This window comes from Gopherus flavomarginatus, chromosome 1, assembly GCF_025201925.1.
Source record: "Gopherus flavomarginatus isolate rGopFla2 chromosome 1, rGopFla2.mat.asm, whole genome shotgun sequence".
Taxonomy (NCBI): domain Eukaryota; kingdom Metazoa; phylum Chordata; order Testudines; family Testudinidae; genus Gopherus; species Gopherus flavomarginatus.
The window spans coordinates 302512161-302533383 of NC_066617.1; positions in this window are offsets into that span (position 1 = coordinate 302512161).

The following is a 21223-nucleotide window of genomic DNA, read 5'->3' on the forward strand; positions in this document are numbered from 1 at the left end:
CTACATCAGTAAAGAAATCAGGAAGACACCAAGTACAGTACTGCCAGTATTACTGCTGCACTTAATAAAGTATGTGATATTTCATTTATGGTTAGGAATTGGTGATTATTCATCAACTATGTTATATAATATTTATAATTAATCAAGGGGAGCATCTAATATCATGAATGTTAAACAACTCGCTAAAGATATTTAGATATAACATTGGAAGTCAATGCACCAGCAAACTTAAACCACCAAAATAAACTCCTTCGAATGACAAAAAAAAAATGTAAGTGAGGCCAAAGTTTGATAGTATCTCAAAACATAGTGCTGCCTACTTATGGAAGCATTGGCTGCATTTATTACTAGTTGTACACACATATAGCAATCAGCTTCTTGTGCCCTAATCCTGCAAACACTTATGCATGTGATGAACTTTATATATGTGACTAGTCCCAGTAAAGGCCAGTATTATGGCAAATAAATATTGGTGAGATTATTTACATCAGAAATGCTCCCACTACCACACTGAAAGGCTCTTTCATCCCAGTCCTATATCATTAAAGCCAATGGGAGTTTTGCCATTGACTTCAGTGAGTGCAGGATCAAGGTGTTTGTGACTGAGTAGGTGAAAGGAGAAGGAAGAAGTAAGAATGTTGCAGAAAAACACTCTGTCTTGTCTATTGAGACCATAAACTCTTTAGGAAAGGGACGTCTGTTATTATATGATTGTAGCATCTAGCACAACGGGGCTCTGATTTCTGCTGGAGCATTTAGGCATTACTGTAATGCAGACAAACAAAATAATAAGCCAGTAGCAGAATGTGCTTTAAAATTAAAATAAGAAATGAGCATCAGAAACAAGTGACTGGGGTACAAGTAATGTTGGGCAAAAAGTTGTGTGGGCAACCTTACATGTGTGGAACTGGAGGCCAGGTTGAATCCCTTTACATATTCAATCCCTAGTTTCACACGCAATCTGAATAACTCCTGGATGTTCTTACTGTAACTCTGATTAGTTCTTCAGCTCATTCCGCCACCCCAATCGTTTGTTAACCTCACTTGTTATATTTACAATTTCATTTTAAGCTCTTTAGGACAGGGACTGTGTCTTATATGTTCTGCAAATCATCTTGCACACCTCTACATGCTGTAATAAAGAACGGGAGATTTCCAGAGGCACACAGGGTGGTTAGACACCTAAATCCCATTGATTTTTCCCTTTGTGCCTATGAATGTTCTCCCACAATAATAACAACATTTCCTGAAATATAAAATAAAATGTCTGTTTCAGAATGTAAAATGATTAAAGGTCCAATTACTGCTTAAAATACAGTTACAAATACAATATGCAAGCAGATTAAGGGTGTACACATGGTTATGTGTATGACTTGAGCCTTGTTTCGAGAAAGGTTTCCCTCCATCTGTTTTCCATTCTGCATATAAACATCATGACTACAACAGAGTGAAAACACACAATTTCCATCCTGTGTGTGATTCCAACATGTGTTTCCATCCCAAATCAGGAATAAAAGTTGAAATATCAACTTTTCACTGAATGAAAGATTCCAGCAAATTTAGTGCAAAAATGTTGCACTATTTCATTCTGACACTTCTGATCAAAACATTTCAACATTCACAAAATCAGCATGTTTCAATTTAATGTTGAACTGACTCAAAATGAAGTATTTTGGATCAGTTCAACAAACGAAACTGCCTTTTCCCATCATGGCACATTTCCCTATGGGAGTTGCCATTTGTGAGCCTGATTCACCCTGTCAAGAAGTGGACTCCTCTTGGATGCCCCCAGTGAGGTCAATAGGGTAGATGGATATAACAGAGAAGAATCTGGATCATTGTTTGTAAAAAATGTCAAAGTTCTCTCACGATCCACTAAGGGTTGGGATATTTCAATAGTCCATAGAAAAATATGTAACTATGTGTTATAACATCTGCACTGCAATGGCATTCCTAAAGCCCTGTTACACCAAGCACTGGGCTCAGCATAAAATTTGAGAAGGAGTTTCTGGGAGCAATCTTTTTTATGGTTACCTCAAAGTCCTGGTCATGAGTCTGGTTGTGATATTCCTATGACATTATAGGACTTGTATGTACAAGTCAATCCACACTTGTAAAATGTATCTGTGTGTGCATTTTAACCATCACAAGAATTTTACCAGAAACACTTGAGATTAAAAAGAAATATGAAATTAGCTGTCTAAGGGATAATTTCTGCTCTCTAATAGATACATTATTACATATTTTAAAACAGCTACTGCTCTTGCAGAGCAATTGAACCCTCTCCATTTTTCCTTTTCCTCTATGACTTCATGTAGATAATAGTGCCCCCGCAAAATTCAGGAGTCACCACATGTACAGAGAGCTGGTCCTGAGCAACAGCACCAGGAGAACCATCGCAGTTTATTTAACATTCTGGATGTTGTTAGGTGCTACCGGTGTGGAGCTCTGCTCTGTTCAATGTTGATATCACTCGGCTGCGTGCGTGTGTTCCCTCTGTGTGCTGTCCCAGCTCTTCTAAGATAGCTGATACAGTAGACCCGAAGAGAACACCCAATGAACACAGGCTCTAGAAAGGTATGAAGGCACGTCGGCCAGGTTTATTGCCGTATTGGACACAACAGTAGCTCCCTCTAGATTGTTACTTTACAGGGCATACTATGAGAAAGTGCCTCTTGGCAATGCACTCGGCTCAGTCAGTGGCGGGACTTTCCACTGCCTCCTAGGCCGGACAAAGACACCGCCCCAGGGATGCATTCTTATATACAGGTACAAACGAGTGACACATCACTCCTGACGTATGAGGTACAATCCCTCTATGTAGTAAGGTGCTGCCTTTCACCTTGTACATGTTGGCTCGAACAAAACAACTCTATCCATTATATTACCCTTTTGCCTTGTTATCTGTGTGGAGTGTACAAGTATGCAAATGTTCTGATATCTGGTGTTCAGTACCTTTTAGCTATGTCTCTTTCTGCAGCATCAGCCCTTTTCTTGCCAGCTTCTGTGAGCAGGGCCTGCCTCTGGCTCACAGCTTAACTTTGCTTTATGGTAGCAAAGTCTTGACCATTACTTTAGTTTAGGCCTCAGGCCTCATACCAGGCCTCTGATACCAAGGTTTATATCTTAGGGCTTCCTTTTACTACATTCCCCCACTTTTTGTCTTTTTATGGGGAGGATGTTTACCCATCGTCCCAGAAAAGCCTGATGTGTGGACTAAAAATAACCCAGTGGGCTAAACACTGTTATGTGGTCACCTTATTTTACCATCCATACACTCATGCCCCATCTGTGTTTTTAGTCTGCACATTCCCTCGTACGACTGATAAACAGATTTAATTATCCAATTTATTAAGGCCCCTTATATTGGGCCTGGGAATGTTAGGCCCGGGACCATGACTGAGGAATGTAATATTATGATTGATCCTTAGAGGCACTCCCAAATAATTAATATATATGAATTATATGGATATGGCACATATATTTGTAGTGTGTATGCGTATATATGTGTAGTATGTATGTGTACATATGACACCACGTATATCCAAGTATAACCATGTTTTTTCAGTCTGGTGTACTCTGGCCCTTTTACTTTGGTGACACAGATAGAAACACACTCCTATTAGGGCAATTCCAGTGACCACCTCTCTCATCATTAGTAGTAGGCTGAGTGCTTTGAAATACTGGGATAGGGGTTGTGATAGTGTGTCCCACAGTGTATATGAGAAGTAAAACAGAAATTTGGAGTAGTGACACTACCACTGAGGCCTTTATATATAAATATATTGTAATTAGTTACTACACAGTACTGTCCATTCATGTTATAGGTTACCCTTACTGCTGGTTGTCACCCTCAGGTAAGCTTTACTGGGCAGGAAACAGAAGTGGGTAGCTTCTCTGTTCCATTGGTTGATAGCAACCATATCTTCAGAAAGTTAGGAATAATTCCAGCTGTTGCAGTCCTGAAGGGTTAAATAGTTAATTTACTGGATTTATTTAAAGTTTTTACCTTGTTTTCTTCTTGTTTCTTGTTTTGTTCTGTTTTCAATTGCTTTATCTTTTGGAGGTTTCTGTAAAAACTATAACTTTTAACTTGTAAAAACAAAGAGAGAGAGCAGAAGGGAGGAGAGGTGGAGGGAAAGGGAGGGTGAAGAACAACCTAGGAAGGTAGCGAGACCTGAGCCAAGAGAGATTAACTCCATCAAGGTATTTGAAAGTACAGGCAGCAGCAGGAAGTTTAGCAAACTAGGAAAACATATAAAGGACAAAACTTAACTGGTATGTAAAAATATTTGAGAAAGAAGGTTCTATTTTTAGATATGAGTGTGGAGTGTGGTTCCGTGGGTCAAAGCAGTTGGGAACCTGCACAGTTGGGAATTGCGCCCCTGGGTTCTGAGAGGAGATTGGGGGTAGTTACCTGCTCTTGTAAAACCTGAATTTGTTCCCCCAGTGTCTGTTGTTTTTGTGTGTATGCCAAATGGATAGTGGGAGTGCCCTTTTTTGCTGCTGTTAACTGTTTCTGGGCAGCTCCATGTGTTAATGCATCAATTCTAGGTGTTAACCTGCTTAATTTCAGTTTTTTACTTTGAAATTCTTTTTTATTTACTTCCCTGCGATTGAGTCACAGCTCCTGTCTCCTAATGTACTCTGTGAACTGTTCCATTTTTTCCTTTATTTTAGTTATCAATTCAATGAGAGTATTGTTTGCTACTCTTTCCTTCTGTGCACTTACTTGTCCCGTTCTGACAGGCACCAGTCTAGGTTCCGGTTTAAGTTTAACTGGAGCCTGGTTTTTATTATAAGGTGATGGCTGCAATGCAGTGGACCCCATTTCATCTTTTAATTTTACTAGGGCCACCTTTTTCCACTTCTGTTCCTGTAACCGGGTGCAACTCACCCCCACAGCACCTCCTGCTGGTTGCTTGGGGAATTAGCTCAAATTCCAGCTCAGAGCGCCCTCTGCAGGCCGGTGATCCGCCTTTTGGCTACTGGCCCCATGTCCCTCCCTGGACCCCGGTGCCCCTTTTATGTGGGGTTCTGCCCCCTGGCAGTAACCCCTTCCTCTTTCTTAGGGGTTTCCCCTCCCTGGGAACCCCCCACCCTCTATCCTCACTTTGCTTCAGTGTCTTGGCAACTGCCCAGTCATTGGCTAGCCCCATACCCTGGGACAGACTGCAGTATTAGCCTCTCATCATCAGCAAAGGGGGTTGGACCTGCTGCCTTGGCCTACCCCTGGGTTGCACCCTGCAACGCCCAGTACCTCTTAGCCTTCTGCTAGGCTGCAGCCCGGGGCTTTCCGGACAGGAGCTCCTCTGCCTTTCTCCAGCCCTGCTTCACCCTAGGTACCTTATTTGGTTCCCTGCAGCCAGGCCCTTCTCTCTCTGAACGCAGAGAGAGACTATCTGGGCTCCTGGCTTCTCTGCCCTTATATAAGGGCCTGTTGCTCAGTTTGGGGCGTGGCCCCAGCTGCTGCCACTTCCCCAATCACCCCAGCCTAAAAGGCTGCTTTCTCCAGCCCTTATCCAGGGGCTGTTTTAACCCCTTCAGGGCTGGAGCAGAAATCCACTCTGCTACAGTCCCCATTCTTCAGGCACCGTAACAGCACCTGAAGTGCATTGAACACCAGAGGATGGCACTTATTGCTTCTGCAGGTTTTCTACAGCTGTCTCCCTTTTTTTTTTCCTGCTTTACTTGCTCAAGCATATTATGAGTCTGGACCGCCTGTTGCCCTGCTAAAAGAGCTTGGGCTTTCCAGTGCTCGACTTCCTGGGTTGCCTGTTTTACTTCCGCTGTTTTTTCCATTACTTGTTTGGCCAGCATGCTGTTTAAGCCATCTTACTGCCATAGACATTAAATGCAAAATTCTTGCTTTTTTACTTTTATTACTATTTCTTAAAGCCTCGGTTTTTACCATCGCTCTACATATGCCAGTCCATGTTTCCCCACTCTCTTTTTTAAATTCATATGGACCCCCCTTACTGGCAATCCAGTGGGTCCAAGAGTTATCAAACTCCTTGGGGATCATAAAGGAGGGCGTCAGCGGGGGTCCCTAGCTCGAGGTTTTCCGCCATGTTAGATTGCGATTCTTACAGCGGACAGCTTGCTTACTCACCAGATCAGCGGTCAGGGTCACCAGTGTTGTCAATTGCTACCGGTGTGGTGCTCTGCTCTGGTCAATGTTGATATCACTCAGCTGCATGCATGTATTCCCTCTGTGTGCTGTCCCAGCTCTTCAAAGATAGCTGACACAGCAGACCCAAAGAGAACACCCAATGACCACAGACTCTAGTAAGGTATGAAGGCACGTCGGCCAGGTTTATTGCCGTATTGGACACAGTAGTAGCTCCCTCTAGATTGTTACTTTACAGGGCACACTACGAGAAAGTGCCTCTTGGCAATGCACTCGGCTCAGTCAGTGGCGGGACTTTCCACTGCCTCCTAGGCCGGACAAAGACACCGCCCCAGGGATGCATTCTTATATACAGGTACAAACAAGTGACACATCACTCCTGACGTATGAGGTGCAACCCCTCTACGTAGCAAGGTACAATCCCTCTACGTAGTAAGGTGCCGCCTTTCACCTTGTACATGTTGGCTCTAACAAAACAACTCTATCCATTATATTACCCTTTTGCCTTGTTATCTGTGTGGAGTGTACAAGTATGCAAATGTTCTGATATCTGGTGTTCAGTACCTTTTAGCTATGTCTCTTTCTGCAGCATCAGCCCTTTTCTTGCCAGCTTCTGTGAGCAGGGCCTGCCTCTGGCTCACAGCTTAACTTTGCTTTATGGTAGCAAAGTCTTGACCATTACTTTAGTTTAGGTCTCAGGCCTCATACCAGGCCTCTGATACCAAGGTTTATATCTTAGGGCCTCCTCTTACTACACTGGATACATCATTCTAAAAATTGAGGGCATGTTTTAAAAATTCCACGTAACAATCATTCATCACTGCATGTGATTTAGGCCCTCAAAGCCTCCCCCACAGCAAGTCGTACTAATGGTGGTGTTCAAGATGAACATATACTAGTGTTTTAAATGAATTTTTCATATACAAGGTCTATCTACAGACCACAGCCAGGAAAAATCCCTGTTCAGCTCTGCTGAAACGGGAGTCAATATGCTTCCTTGGAAACTATGGATGACTTGTCTTGTTTTTGATGAGAGGTTATAAGACTGAGTTGCATGCCACTGTGAATCAAAATTAAAATATATACTAATGTATGGCTTAGGTACTGATGTGGTATAGTTTATTGCAGAACATCTCAAAAACAAGAGAATCTCCTGGCCCTTTAAGAGCACAATATGAATGGAAATTAGCTTTCCTTAAGCAAAGTCCAAAGTGATGCTTTTTTTCATCCAAATCCCAAAAGTAAGTCGACACTGTGACTCAGCTCACCAGTATTTCCTCAGCTCCACTTTTCTCCTTTACTCCTGTGGCCAGTGACGGCAGGCTCCTTGCTCCTCACAGAAACACTCTTTTCTAGGGTGACTCACTAATTACCTGCACCTGGCCCAGTCCTGTTATTATTTCATCCTCACTCTCACAGCAGGTAGCTGTGCTCCTTTTCCTAATCAGATTAAGAGGATGAAGGCCCTCCCTTTCATTTTCTGGATGATGTCTATGAAGCCCAGCACAGACTCATACTGACCCATGACTCGTCTCTTTCAGGGGACAGATAAAATTAAATATGTTTCTGCATGAATGTGAGAAATCCATATAAAGGATGATTAGCATTTTTTTCTCCATTTTAGCAGTCATCCCTCCATTTCAATAACATTTGGTGCCCAGCCTTTCTCCTGTTGAAGTCCTTGAAAAAAATTCCCAGGGATAAATGATGTTAAAGAAGCCTCTAAAATTGGTGTCTCAAATTCTGGGTGCCCAACTTGAAACATATTAAATGGTCCTGAGCATCCATGATGACAGCTGAAATAAGATTCTGCACAGTGTTTGAACACTTTCCTTTTTGTCAGCCTGAGGAAAGTATCATTTCCTATTAAACATACAGGTGAGAGCTTATTGGGAAGTTAGCATGTGCTAGACCTTAGGGCATAGAATCTGCAAATTCGACAGTACTTGTTTCTGAGCTTCTGGTGCCAAAAGGCACCAAGTATCAAAGAGTCTGATGTACCACAACACTCTCAGCATCCCCACCAGGGCTTCATGTATGCTTGATAACTTCCCGTGTATCAAGATGAGAATATAGCCATGAATGTGGCTGTGTAAAAACTCTGAAGACCACAGCACCTGCAGAGGTCAAAGAGACTAGCTCTGATGTAAGTACATTGAAGCATATTGTATATTTGACTGATTTTGAAATGTTGGTGATTTGCTGATGAGTTTCTGTTGCATTTGCTTCTGCTCAAGACTTATGTGCTTATTTGCATTTTTATATGCTTTGAGTCAGGGATGAGACTACAGTAAGCAGATCTGGAATTACAGTCTCTTTAAAATGAGAAGATGAAATGCATTGGACACCTACGTGTATAATCTGGAAAAATAATGCTGCAGACTGTGTTCAGAATACTACTGATTGTGTTTACATATTAAGTAGTCTTTCAACATGACAATACAACAATGTGAAAGGCAATTCAAGCCCTTTCTAAACTCCTTCCCTGCTCAGTAGGAATCATAAGATACAGAATTGGCCCTTCAGAGGGTTATGCATACTGTGTATGAATATTCAAAGTATTCTGCTGAAACTAGATTTAAGAGGCCAGGTGGCACTAAAGCAAAACTTAGTTGAGCAAGAAAGGTCTTGACAAGGATATTTGTCTTTTGAGAGACTATTAGATCTATTGTAAGGACAAGAAAATGGGAAGTTAAAATATCTTTTTGGTCACATTTGTTAAAGATTATTAAGCCTTTTGTGACATTCCAAGAGTCCTTGGTGTTTTTTCTTTTGAGAATCAAGATGAATGAGGAAAAAATGGTCTTGGCTGGCTCAAAACTGTCACCCAAAACAGAATTTTTGGTTTATTTGCTGATATGAAACGCACTCAAAATTACTTATTAAGTGTTCCAACACTAATTTATCCTTGCCTATATGAATTTTACATCTCATAACCCTTCCATACTTGATTAAATGTAAGCTACCTGGCAAATGCGTGTGATCAGTTGAACTAACTTGGCAAATCATAACTGTGTTGCACATGGCCGTGCAGGAGGCTACAGTTTAATTCTTTGTCCCAGATGCTTACTCTCCAGACTGTCACAGACTGAATTGTTAATGCATAGTTAGCTCCTGGGGAAGAGGCAGTTGACAGTGACCACTGCAGAACAAGACATCCCAAAGTTTAGTACAGGAATCGTCGACCTTTGGCACGTGGCTTGGCAGGCCGGGCCGGTTTGTTACCTGCCGCATCTGCAGGTTCGGCTGATCACGGCTCCCACTGGCTGCGGTTCACCGTCCCAGGCCAATGGGGGCGGCGGGAAGCGGCACAGGCTGATGGATGAGGTGGCTGCCACTTCCCACCAGCCCCATTGGCCTGGGACGATGAACTGCGGCCAGTGGGAGTCATGATTGGCTGAACCTGTGGACGCGGCAGGTAAACAAACCGTCCCGGCCCGCCAGGGTGCTTACCTGGTGAGCTGCATGCCAAAGGTTGCCAATCCCTGGTTTAGGAGCTGGTGTCCTGCTCCCCGCCCCAGACTAAGAAATGTTTCATTACACCTTCTCTCTACACCTTTTAAAAAATATTTATTTTTAAAACTAAGATTGGATTTTTTTTAAAAAATATATGCCCTAAGTCAAATGGAAATTAATTCTGGGAAGTCCTGTGGCCTGTGTTATGCAGGAAGTGTCAGACTAGATCTGAATGGTCCCTTATGGCCATGAATCTATCAACATTTAATCCTAGCCTCAAGTCATTGTGTCTATAACCATACCAGGAATAACAACAAATTAGTAAAGTTTTGAAAAGTAAATTTTATAGAGGGTCTGACCATGCCTAATGTGGATCATAGCTGAGAATGACAAATTCAGGACAGACTGATAAAAAACAGGGTAGTTACCCCTCAAACTGGTAGTGTTTCTAACATTAGAGTTCATCAAATCAGTAGCAAAAGTGAGCTCCTGTATCAACATATTGGTTATCTGAAAGACAAAACACAGTCCTCTTGGGCAATCCAGCCCCTATCACCACCCAGACATCTGGTCTTTATGAGAGGTTACTGAAAAACAGATTCATCTTATATAGGGTTCTTCTGCTCCGAAAGGACCAAGCCACTTCACCAGGTCAATATATAGTTCAAATCTTACCCAACAATCATGCTTGTAGCCAATCCTTTAGTAACTAAAAACTAAAGGTTTATTCATATAAAAAGAAAATGAAAGCATTATTAATTGGTTAAAAGACTCGTATATATTACAACTGATTTCAGAATTTGCAGGTCAGGATAATAGCAGTGATGTTAAATCTGCTATTTTATAATAAGTCTCTCTGGTTCAGCAGTTACACTGGGGGTCATCACTTCATTGCTCAAAGCTCTTCTTTGTTAAAAATCATGTCCAGAAATCTGGAGTAGGAATGAAGACAAAGAGATGATGTCACAGTCTCCTTTTATACTTTCAGCCCAAGTGCATGGAAAGATAGATCATATGTTCTTATCACATGTCTTTACATACCTTGCTGAATCAGTGCTCTCTGAAATGTCTCCAGGAGGGGCTCACTGGGTAAGCCAATTGTCCTTAATGGACCATCAAACAGGCTGGATAGCCTTGATGCAAATCCTTCTTGGGGTGTCACGCAAGAAAACAACATATTTGAGATACAAACACATAGCCAACATTCATAACTTGATATGCAAAGACTATACATGGATTTAAACAGGATAATAAAACTTAGCAGTTTGTAACTTTTCCATTGATACCTTACATTGTTACCAGGGGATTTTAGAACCCCCAACTATTTCACTCCAGGCAGCGTAAGGAATAAATCAATAGGAACACAGCACTTCCACCTGATAAGATTCATGCAAGTAAGCATGCTCTTGTCTAACACTGCAGTTTGTTAGATCTAAGCACATGCAAACATAAGCAATAGGTTTAGAACATCCCAGATATTTACCTAATATCTGGAATGGTATTGAGTAATTAACAGCAGGTTTGCAGTGGCCAGTTGCGGAGAGAAAGGGTGTCAGGAAAAATGCCTCTCAAGATGGCTTCAGAGGACTGCTCCAAAGTACACTCTATTAGCTAACCTTTTATAACTAACTGCTAGAAAAGACAGGTCATAATGATCCCTACTATATCATCACTTTTCTAATTTTCAATAAACTTTTAATATCAGAGGCTTCTAGACTCAGGGTTTCTCAGCCACCAAGGTTTTCAGACTCAGTTGTTCACATGTTTATCTCCTCCTCCCATTCTAATTAGCAGAAACTGCCAGCTAGATTTGACCTTGCTTCTGAAAGCCTGTCTCCAAATTAACTCTTAACTGTGTGATATTCTACTTCATTACTTCAGAGTGGTGGAATGCACATAATATGGTTGCAATTAGCTTGATCACATGTTGGGGTATACACACCCCTCAAAGCCAGGGCAACAACATGACATACTTTGTACATGGTTTATTGCTATTTTGTAACAGTGCTGACTGTATTAATTTAACTAGTTCTCTTCCTTTTAATATAACATCTCAGAGGGACACAACTTTAGTATGTCCTAACAATTCAAAGTCATGGATGAGTCTATCCTACTGCTAAGAGATATTCCACATAAAGGTGAATCTGGAGAAATACACAGTAATCTTATGTTATGAGCAGGGGGTTGGGCTAGATGATCTCCTAATGTCCCTTCCAACCCTAATATTCTATGATTCTATGGTTGGGATGTTTTAGTTGTATCACCACTAGGATAAAAGAGAGGCTTACAGAGATACGAAGATGAAAATAGGATGAGAACTTCTTGGGAACTCCTTTAGAGACGGTCAAAATCTGCTGAGCTCCCAAGAGAAAAGCGACAAAGAGTCCTGTGGCACCTTATAGACTAACAGACGTATTGGAGCATGAGCTTTCATGGGTGAATACCCACTTCATCAGATGTGTTCACCCATGAAATCTTATGCTACCATGCGTCTGTTAGTCTATGAGGTGCCCCGGGACTCTTTGTCACTTTTTACAGATTCAGACTAACACGGCTATCCCTCTGATACCTAAGAGAAAGATATCTAAGAGAAAGTCAGCCACAGGATATTGACACAGGAAAGGTTTATTACTTTGTTTTATAATGACTCATTCAGTGCTGCAGAGTCAACTGCAACTTGGATGAATGGATGTGTGTTTCATCTATTTCCTCCCTGTGGGTTGTCAGGAAAATAGTCCTGCAATTGGGTCTGAAGGTGCTGACTTATAAGTTCATGATGATTCCCCAACCAACTCCTCAGTTTCCCTCAAAATCTTAATAAAGAGGAAATTACTCTTTGTGCCCGAGAAAGATCAATTTCCAGGTTTTCTGATTAATATTGCTACCCAGTCATGTGTGAAAAGAACATTAATATTTTGCCTCTGAAGACAAAAGTTCAGCTCATTGAGATGCTCAGAGATGTCAGCAAGATAAACTAGGCACACCACACAAAATTAAGTACTGAAGCCATCATCAACAAGGGGCAATTGCTGATCGTTCAGGAGAACATACACTCCTCCTATCTTAACAAATTAACAAACTAAGTTAACACTTTACTTGATGAGAGACACCGCACCTCATTGTGAAAGATAAGTTACTGGTGAAAGGAACCCATAGCATAATCACAGATCAATGTAAAAAGTAATTAACTCATTGGGCAGCCTTCAATGAAGTTCACAGCTTTAGCAGTTTCTTGATGCAGGTTTTCAGTTATTATCTCAGTAGAAGATATGTGGTGAACTGCATGAGAGCCAAGTCATTAGGTGCAGCTTTCCTGATCTGAGTGACCAGGATAGTAACCTTATTTGACCTTGGCACTATCCATCCAGCCTGCATCATCCTACACTAAATGGGGAAATGGTTGATTGCTTCCCAAAAAGTTTTGACTAAGCATTTTCCTGTTGTGCATTCTCACCCATCTTTACAAAAGAGCAAATCTTCAACAGAACTATTAGACTCATATCTCACAAACACTAGAAGCTGCACAGCTCCAGTGACATCTGCCGACTCATCATATTGAATTACTCCAGTGAGCAGTCACTTTTCCTGTCTTGAAACAGTTGTTCTTAGACATCTTTCACCACAAAACATTGTTAGATTCGACAAAGGCCTTCTTTTGGCTGAAGAATATTAGTCATAGCTACTATTGAAGAAAATCAAAGCTACTTCAATAATCTGTAATAGGGTTTTCCAAACTGTGGATTGAAACCTCTGAGTGCATATATAGGTGGTCATGCAAAAATGATAATTCTGCAAAAAAGATGTATAAATGAAAATGAAATAAACACCAGATATACAACACAAGCCCAGTAACGCAGTGTCTCTTTAAGACCACAATAATGTTGTAAACTGACACCACCAGTGGAGCACTGTAGATTAATTCAGACATCAGGCTGTTAGAGCTTCTCTGCTAGGCTAATAAAGCTGTATTTAAGCTGTACCTCTGTATGTGCCTGGATTTACTTTATATAAAATGATACAGGCTCCATCTACCATGTTTAACATGAATTACAAGCATGCATGCATACAGACCATGACATAATGTGTTACTGAACTGGCCCACTGGATATGTATGCAGGTCAGTGTTGAGCCTCACCCAGAGCACTCTGCACATGCTGGTTGCTCTTTGGAGCTCAGTTCTGGCCAAGGGGCAATTGAGAAAGATTGATTATTGTATAATAAGGACAGCAGCAAATTGTTCCTATTGTGGCTCAGAAACAAAGAAAAAAGTGAAGAAATACAATAACATAGATAAATGTATGATTTTACAACCATTGATTCAAAATGAAAGTATGTAGTTTGTTCAGAAATGCAGGCTGATGAGAGTATGGCACCTTTGTTCTTGTTGCAACATTTAGAAAGCAAACATCCATCACTGAAAGATAAACTTGAGGATTTTTTTCAGATGAAACTTGTAGCTGTGGGAAGAAAAAAAGAACAACTAGGTTCAATTACTCAAGTTGGCAATATCAACAACAATGCCTTTTAGGCATCTGATCTGGTGTATCTATAAATCACACAACAGAGCAAAGGTGAATACTGTAGCAGAACAAATTATTCTTTCTTGCACAATAGCAATTGTTTTGAAAGTTATACAGCCTGAACCAGCTTCCCCATTGAAAAAAAGAATGGATGCCGCACCATGGGATCTTGAGTGAATGGGATAAAGCAGGAGAAAAATGGAGGAATTCATTCCATTGCTGAAGCCTCATTGACAGGTAAATAAAACAAACGTTCTTTGTTGATGCCTCAGAACCGGGAAGCAGGCTTTATTAAAACTTTCCATCGCCTACAGACAAAACTCGAAGCTCCCCCTTCAAAACAGGTTTTCCCAGGGGCTGCTCCAGGCTCCAGCATACCAAGCGCAAGGGCGGCAGGCAGGCTGCCTTCAGCAGCTTGCTTGCGGATGGTCCGCTGCTCCCGCAGCTTCAGAGGACCTCCGCAGGCGTGCCTGCGGAGGGTCCGCTGGTCCCGCAGCTTCAGTGGCACGCCTGCAGGAGGTTCTCCGAAGCCACGGGACCAGCGGACCCTCCCCAGGCAAGCTGCTGAAGGCAGCCTGCCTGCCGTGCTTGAGGCAGCAAAATGCCTAGAGCCGCCCCTGGGTTTTCCTAGACTTATGCAGAAATCTGGATGAATCTTTTACTACCTCAGGTACTAGAACTAAGTGATCATGATCAACACTCTCATAAGGGATCTTAAACTGTAAAGTTCTGGTCAATGGATATTTTGTGGCCTACCACTAACCCAGAGGTGACTACCACATCCAATTCTTCTGCAGCATGTAGCTAATGTGTCTCACCAGTTACAGAACTATGATAAGGTCACTGAGGATAAGAGAAGAATTACAAATACTCACACTTCTTGAAAACAAACAGGTTTGGAATTGTTCCACTACTAGTCTCAATTGAGACTGATGGTAATAGGTAATTTCCAATTCAAAGAGTAATGTTAGCACTTTGTCAGCCTTTGGCTCTGTTGATTATTCGAAATTTAGATATGCTTGTTTACAGGAACAGTAAAGTCAGGGAATTACTTGTCAGTACTAGACCTTTTATTTTAAATTTCATATGCATGTATTTGAATTATGCTTCATATTTTCTAAGCAGCTACAGGACTCCCTATCGCCCCAGATACACATAAAACATAAAACACCACATGTAATCACGAAGTAGACATATAGTTATGTGTAACCTACTATTGATTTTAAAGCCCAGTATCTTGGTGAGCAAGAAAACAATCAAAAACTGGCTGATAAAGAAGAAACAGCAAGTACCTCAGTTAGGTTAAGTAAGCTCAAGCACCATCTGGTTCTGAATGCGGTGGGACTATAAAATATATGCCACTCATCTTTTTGTTGAAAAAAAGGGGGTTCATTCAGTTGCAACAACAAATGGAATCTGTGAAGGAGAGGCATATAGTAGTGCAGTGCTGGAGGGCTGGAGATGACCCTTCTGAGGATAAAATCAGCATTCATGCAGAATCAATTTCTGACTCTGTCACTCAGTTTCACCCTGGATAAAGCCTAGCAGGATTCATAATACCTGCTGTTACTTATGCCAAAAAAAAAAAAAAAAAAAAAAAAAAAAGGAGTCTCTGAATAGTTTAATATGATGCAGCATTTCTTTTCCTAACAGAAGTCCTTGCAGTAGATATTTAAGGTTTTCCTCATCCAAGGACATCTTCCACCATATCCATTTTAATAGATTTAGATCACAGCAAGAATAATGCAAAAGTCCTCATCACACTGACAATTTCTGCTACAGCTGTTATGTTGATTGTGCATGATAAGGGTCATATTATTGACCAATCAATACCTGAGATTCCTACTCCCAACAGAAGGAACAGCAGATCATCCACATGATGTGTTGTCCTAGTCACTAAAGCAAATCCTTGCTGCCACATTTATAGCATATGTCACAAGTTAAAGTAGGGAAGAAGGGCTGCTTAAGCTTCTTTTGGTTCCTCAGCATGCAAATTACACTTATTTAAACTGCCTTACACATCATCACAGTGTGTGTAATTAAGCCTGCAGACCCTGGGTAAAGCAGGCCAATGCTCAAACTGCTGAGCTCTCTCTCCCCTTTGTACTGTGATTCCTATAAAAAAATGGCCAGCCAATGATGGAGTTTGGAGCTACTGAGCATAGTCTTTGTGCCCTTTTGATGATACCACCATGTCATAGTATAATTCCCCAATCTGAACCTTAGAGTCCAAACAATGGGGTACCAGCATGAATTCCTCTAAGCTTAATTACCAGCTTAGATCTCATAAGCTGCCACCATTCAAAAATATAGTGTTTTGGGGCACTCTGGTCCCCCAAAAAACCTTCCCTGGGGACCCAAGACCCAAAGTCCTTGAGTCTCACAACAAAGGGGAATAAACCATTTCCCTTCCCCCTCCTTTCTTTTTCCCAGATCTTTCCCGCCCTGGGTACACTAGGAGATCACCGTGATTCAAACTCCTTGAATCACAACACAGAGAAATCAGGTTTTTTCTCCCCCTTTCCTCTCCCTCCCAGGCTTTCCCTCCCTGGGCTATCCTGGAGAGATAGACAGATTCAAGCTCTGTGAATCTAAAACAAAGGGTTTCCACCTTTTTCCCCCTCCCTTCTCTCTCCCTGTCTCCCACCAATTCCCTGGTAAGTACAGACTCAATTTCCTTGAGCCTCAACAAGGGGAAAAAAATCAAACAGGTCTTAAAAAGCAAAACTTTTAATAAAAAGAAAGAAAAAAAGTAAAAGTTGTCTCTGTAATTTAGATGGTAAAAGTTACAGGATCTTTCAGCTAGACACTAGAGAGAAGCCTCCCCCCAGCAGAAATACAATTTAAAATACTTCCAGCAAAATACACATTTGCAAATACAGAAATCAATCAAAAGACTATAACCACTTTTTCTACTTAATACTCACTATTCTGAATATATAAGAGACTGTAGCAGGGAGATTGGCAAGAAACCTGGTTGCACGTCTAGTCCCTTTCAGGACCCAGAGAGAACAACGCAAAACCCAAAAAACACAAACAGAGGCTTGCCTCCACCGAGATTTGAAAGTATCTTGTTTCCTGATTGGTCCTCTGGTCAGGTGTCTCATGTTCCCTGTTTGTTAACCCTTTACAGGTAAAAGAGACATTAACCCTTAACTATCTGTTTATGACACACTACCACAAAAAAGCCATGAGTTTCAACTATGAAAACACGGCCACTTCTTATTTGTATGTTGCACTTCTCCACCTCTGCTCAACTTGCTTCCCCACACACAGTTTTGTTGCTGTGTTTTAGTCTTTTGGACCCTGACCCTGCAAAATCGTTGCATGTACATGAACCCCATGTAGGTAGAGCTGGGTGAATAATGCATTTGTCAGTTCTGGACTGAACTAAAAATGTTTTTTTTTTATTTTTAGCTAATTAAAATGCTTTTTTCAGGTCAAATTAAACATTTTGTTTAACCCCAAATGAAATGTTTAATCTTAATTTCAAATATTAAATTATTAATGTTTTTTAAAGGAAATTTCATCAAAAGTCACTTAAAATAAAAAAAATTAAACATTTCATTTTGAAAATGTTGAAATGCTTAATTTTTTCAGAATTTTGAAAGGGAAGGTTGAAACTAACTATTCAGTGAAATTGACACATTTGCGAAATCAGTGTTGCCAAATCTGCATTTTTGCCCCAAAAAAACAGTTCTGGTTGAAAAAATGTTACACAGCTCTAATTGTAAGGCAGTGGTTCCCAAACTTGTTCCACCGCTTGTGCAGGGGAAGCCCCTGGGAGGCCGAGACAGTTTGTCTACCTGCCGAGTCTGCAGGTTCAGCCTATCGCAGCTCCCAGTTCCACCTCCAGAAGCTCCCATTAGCCTGGAGCACTGAACCACGGCCACCGGGAGCCGCGATCGGCCGAACCTGAGGATGCGGCAGGTAAATAAACTGGCCTGGCCTGCCAGGGGCTTTCCCTGCACAAGCGGCGGAACAAGTTTGGGAACCACTGTTGTAAGGTCTTTAGAACACAGTCCATGCTTTTTTTAAATTTTGGATAGCGTCAGGCTCATTAAATACAATTAAACAGACTTCCTAGCTCTTTCCAGTACTTCAACCACAATTTTATCTTTAGCAACTTTTCTTATTTAATACACCTCTACCTCGATATAACGTGACCCGATATAACACAAACTCGGATATAACGTAGTAAAGCAATGCTCGGGGGGGGGGGTGGGCAGGGCTGTGCACTCCAGTGGATCAAAGCAAGTTCGATATAACACGGTTTCACCTACAATGCAGTAAGATTTTTTGGCTCCTGAGGACAGCATTATATTGAAGAAGAGATGTATTTACAAATATTACTGAAGTGCTGAACAAGTATCAGTAATTCCAAGCTATCTGCGTCAGATAGTTACCTACCCTATTACAGATTTATCAAGCACAGATAATCACTGTTCCCAATACAAACAATGGGGGGATTACTTTTTGTTTGTACATGCAGTGATTATAATATGTGTAAGAAAGAAGATATGAGGAAATCATAGGCTTCTAGCCTTTGTGAGCATTTATAACACACATTAGGATAAATGGGAGTTATGTATGTGCATCAAGGGAAAAATACACCACTTTGTATGCAAATTAAATCTGCCCAGCTTTAGCCTGTTTTCTTGTTAAAAAGTACTTGGGCTCAGATTTATAAAGGTGTTTCCTAGATGCTTCCCTCAGCATTGCATTCACTAACTGACTTAGGAGCCTGTCTCATTTTCAAAAGTGATTTAGGTGCTTAAGGGCCTAAGTTCTATTAACTTTTCAAAAGTAACTTAGGAGCTCTGTGTGTGTGCGGGGGGGGGGAGAAGAATTTTTTGTTTATATGTATATATGCTTTGGACAAACAGAGGAGAGAGAACTGTATATATCTGGGGTTCCAGGCGGGTTTGTACTTAGGGGACTAGCCCAAGCTGCTGTTCATGCTACCCCCAGCTACACTACTATTTTTAGCGCTGGAGCTGGAGCAGAGCTAGCACCTGTCTGTCTACTCACACAGAGCAGCACCTTCCCAGCTGCAGTGTAGACATACATTTTCAAAAGTGACTTAGGCAATTAGGAGCCCATGTCTCACTGAAAAGAAGGCTCCTATGTCTAAGTCACTTTTGAAAATGAAACTTAGGCTTTAAAGTCAGTTAGGCATTGCAGTGTTGATCATTGCAATGACTAAATACCTTTTAAAATCTGAGCCTGAAGCAAAAGCACCCCAGGTGGTAATAGCCATTGAGGAGCTGCATATGTATGATTTTCCCATCACCCATATCAAGATAAGTAACTAATTGAAATAGAAGAAGTTAGGAACAAGAAAAATCATATCCATAAACAAATTCTTAGTAACATACACAGGATCTTCATTTAACCACTACTTCTGTGGCAAGAATCCCTGATTTTTGCAGCAAATTAACATTTCTGAGTTGATGCAAACAATCAAAATAAACTAAGCACAGCAAATATCAAAGAAATATTGTCACCTTTCTAGTGACCTTTCTTGGTTCCCAAATCACAGGGAACAGTTCTCTCCCTTCTGTTTAACGAAAATCGGAAACAAAACAAAACAAAACATCTTCTTGACAGGCACAAAACAAATTCAGAGAAGTAAGCTGCTGAGTGCCTGAGTCACTTTTGAAACATAATAGGGCTTATGCCCTCAGGAGCCTAAATCACATTGAAAATCAGTCTGGCTCCTGGTGCTTTTGAAAATTTTAGCTACAGACTTAGCAGTCCCATCTCTGTTATTTTTAATGTGTATTTTTACTGTTCCATTCTGCAATGAAAAATAATTGAACTGTGGAAGTAGGCAGTAATTGCTTCTCTCCATAAATGAGTAATTCTAAATACATTAATAATCACTGACCCATTTCAAATTTTATCTACAGTAGGTAAATTACTAGAAAGGTAAATTACCAGAATAACTCCTCTATAATCAAGGGTATTATTATTTGTTGAAAATGTTTATTACCAGCGGAACAATATTCATTGAGCAGCTGCAGCAATGGTGACAAATTTATATATATAATATTATGATTATTAATTACTTTTATACTGCCATACATTTACATAGTGCTTTATAAACATACAATTAAATACCTTGGGTCAAGTTTATTCTTTGGGTAACTCCAGTAATATTCAACAGGTTGAATCTGGCCCACTCTTTACGCCAGGGGTCGGCAACCTCTGGCACTCAGCTCGCCAGGGTAAGCATCCTGGCGGGCCGGGCCAGTGTTTTTATCTGCAGTGTCAGCAGGTTTGGCGGACCGCGGTTCCCACTGGCCATGGTTCACCATCCCAGGCCAATGGGGGTGGCAGGAAGCACCGCGGGCCAAGGGACATACTGGCCATGGCTTCCTGCCTCCCCCATTGGCCTGGAATGGCGAACCACAGCCACTGGGAGCCGCGATGAGCTGAACTTGCAGACGCGGCAGGTAAACAAACTGGCCCGGCCCGCCAGGATGCTTACCCTGGCGAGCCACGTGCCAGAGGTTGCCAACCCCTGCTTAACTCCAAAGACTTCACAGTTTGCAAAGGCTAGGTGTACAACGACAGCTCAGTAAAGAGATGATATGGGGACTGAATAGTGAGGATAGAAAAGTAGGAAGGATTCCTGAACTAAATATTTATTTAAGGAAGGATAGGAAAGGAGAAGAGGCTGACAGGCAGAAGGTATAAGTGAGTTAATACAACAGAAGGAGTTACATGTGTGATGAGTTGGATCACAGAAACAGTCTTGGGAGACAGGGGCGGCTCTAGGCATTTTGCAACCCCAAGCACGGCAGGCAGGCTGCCTTCGGCGACTTGTCTGTGGAGGGTTTGCTGGTCCCACGGCTTTGGCGGACCTCCCGCAGGCATGCCTGCAGGAGGTCCACAGAAGCCGCAAGACCAGAGGACCCTCCGCAGGCAAGCCACTGAAGGCAGCCTGCCTGCCGCCCTTGCGGCAACCAGCAGAGTGCCCCCCGGGGCTTGCTGCCCCAGGCACGCGCTAGGTATGCTGATGCCTGGAGCCGCCCCTGTTGAGAGCTGCCACCTGATGTGCCAAGACTACTTCTACCTCTGCCTTCCCTACCAGCTTGGGGCCCCAGCACCC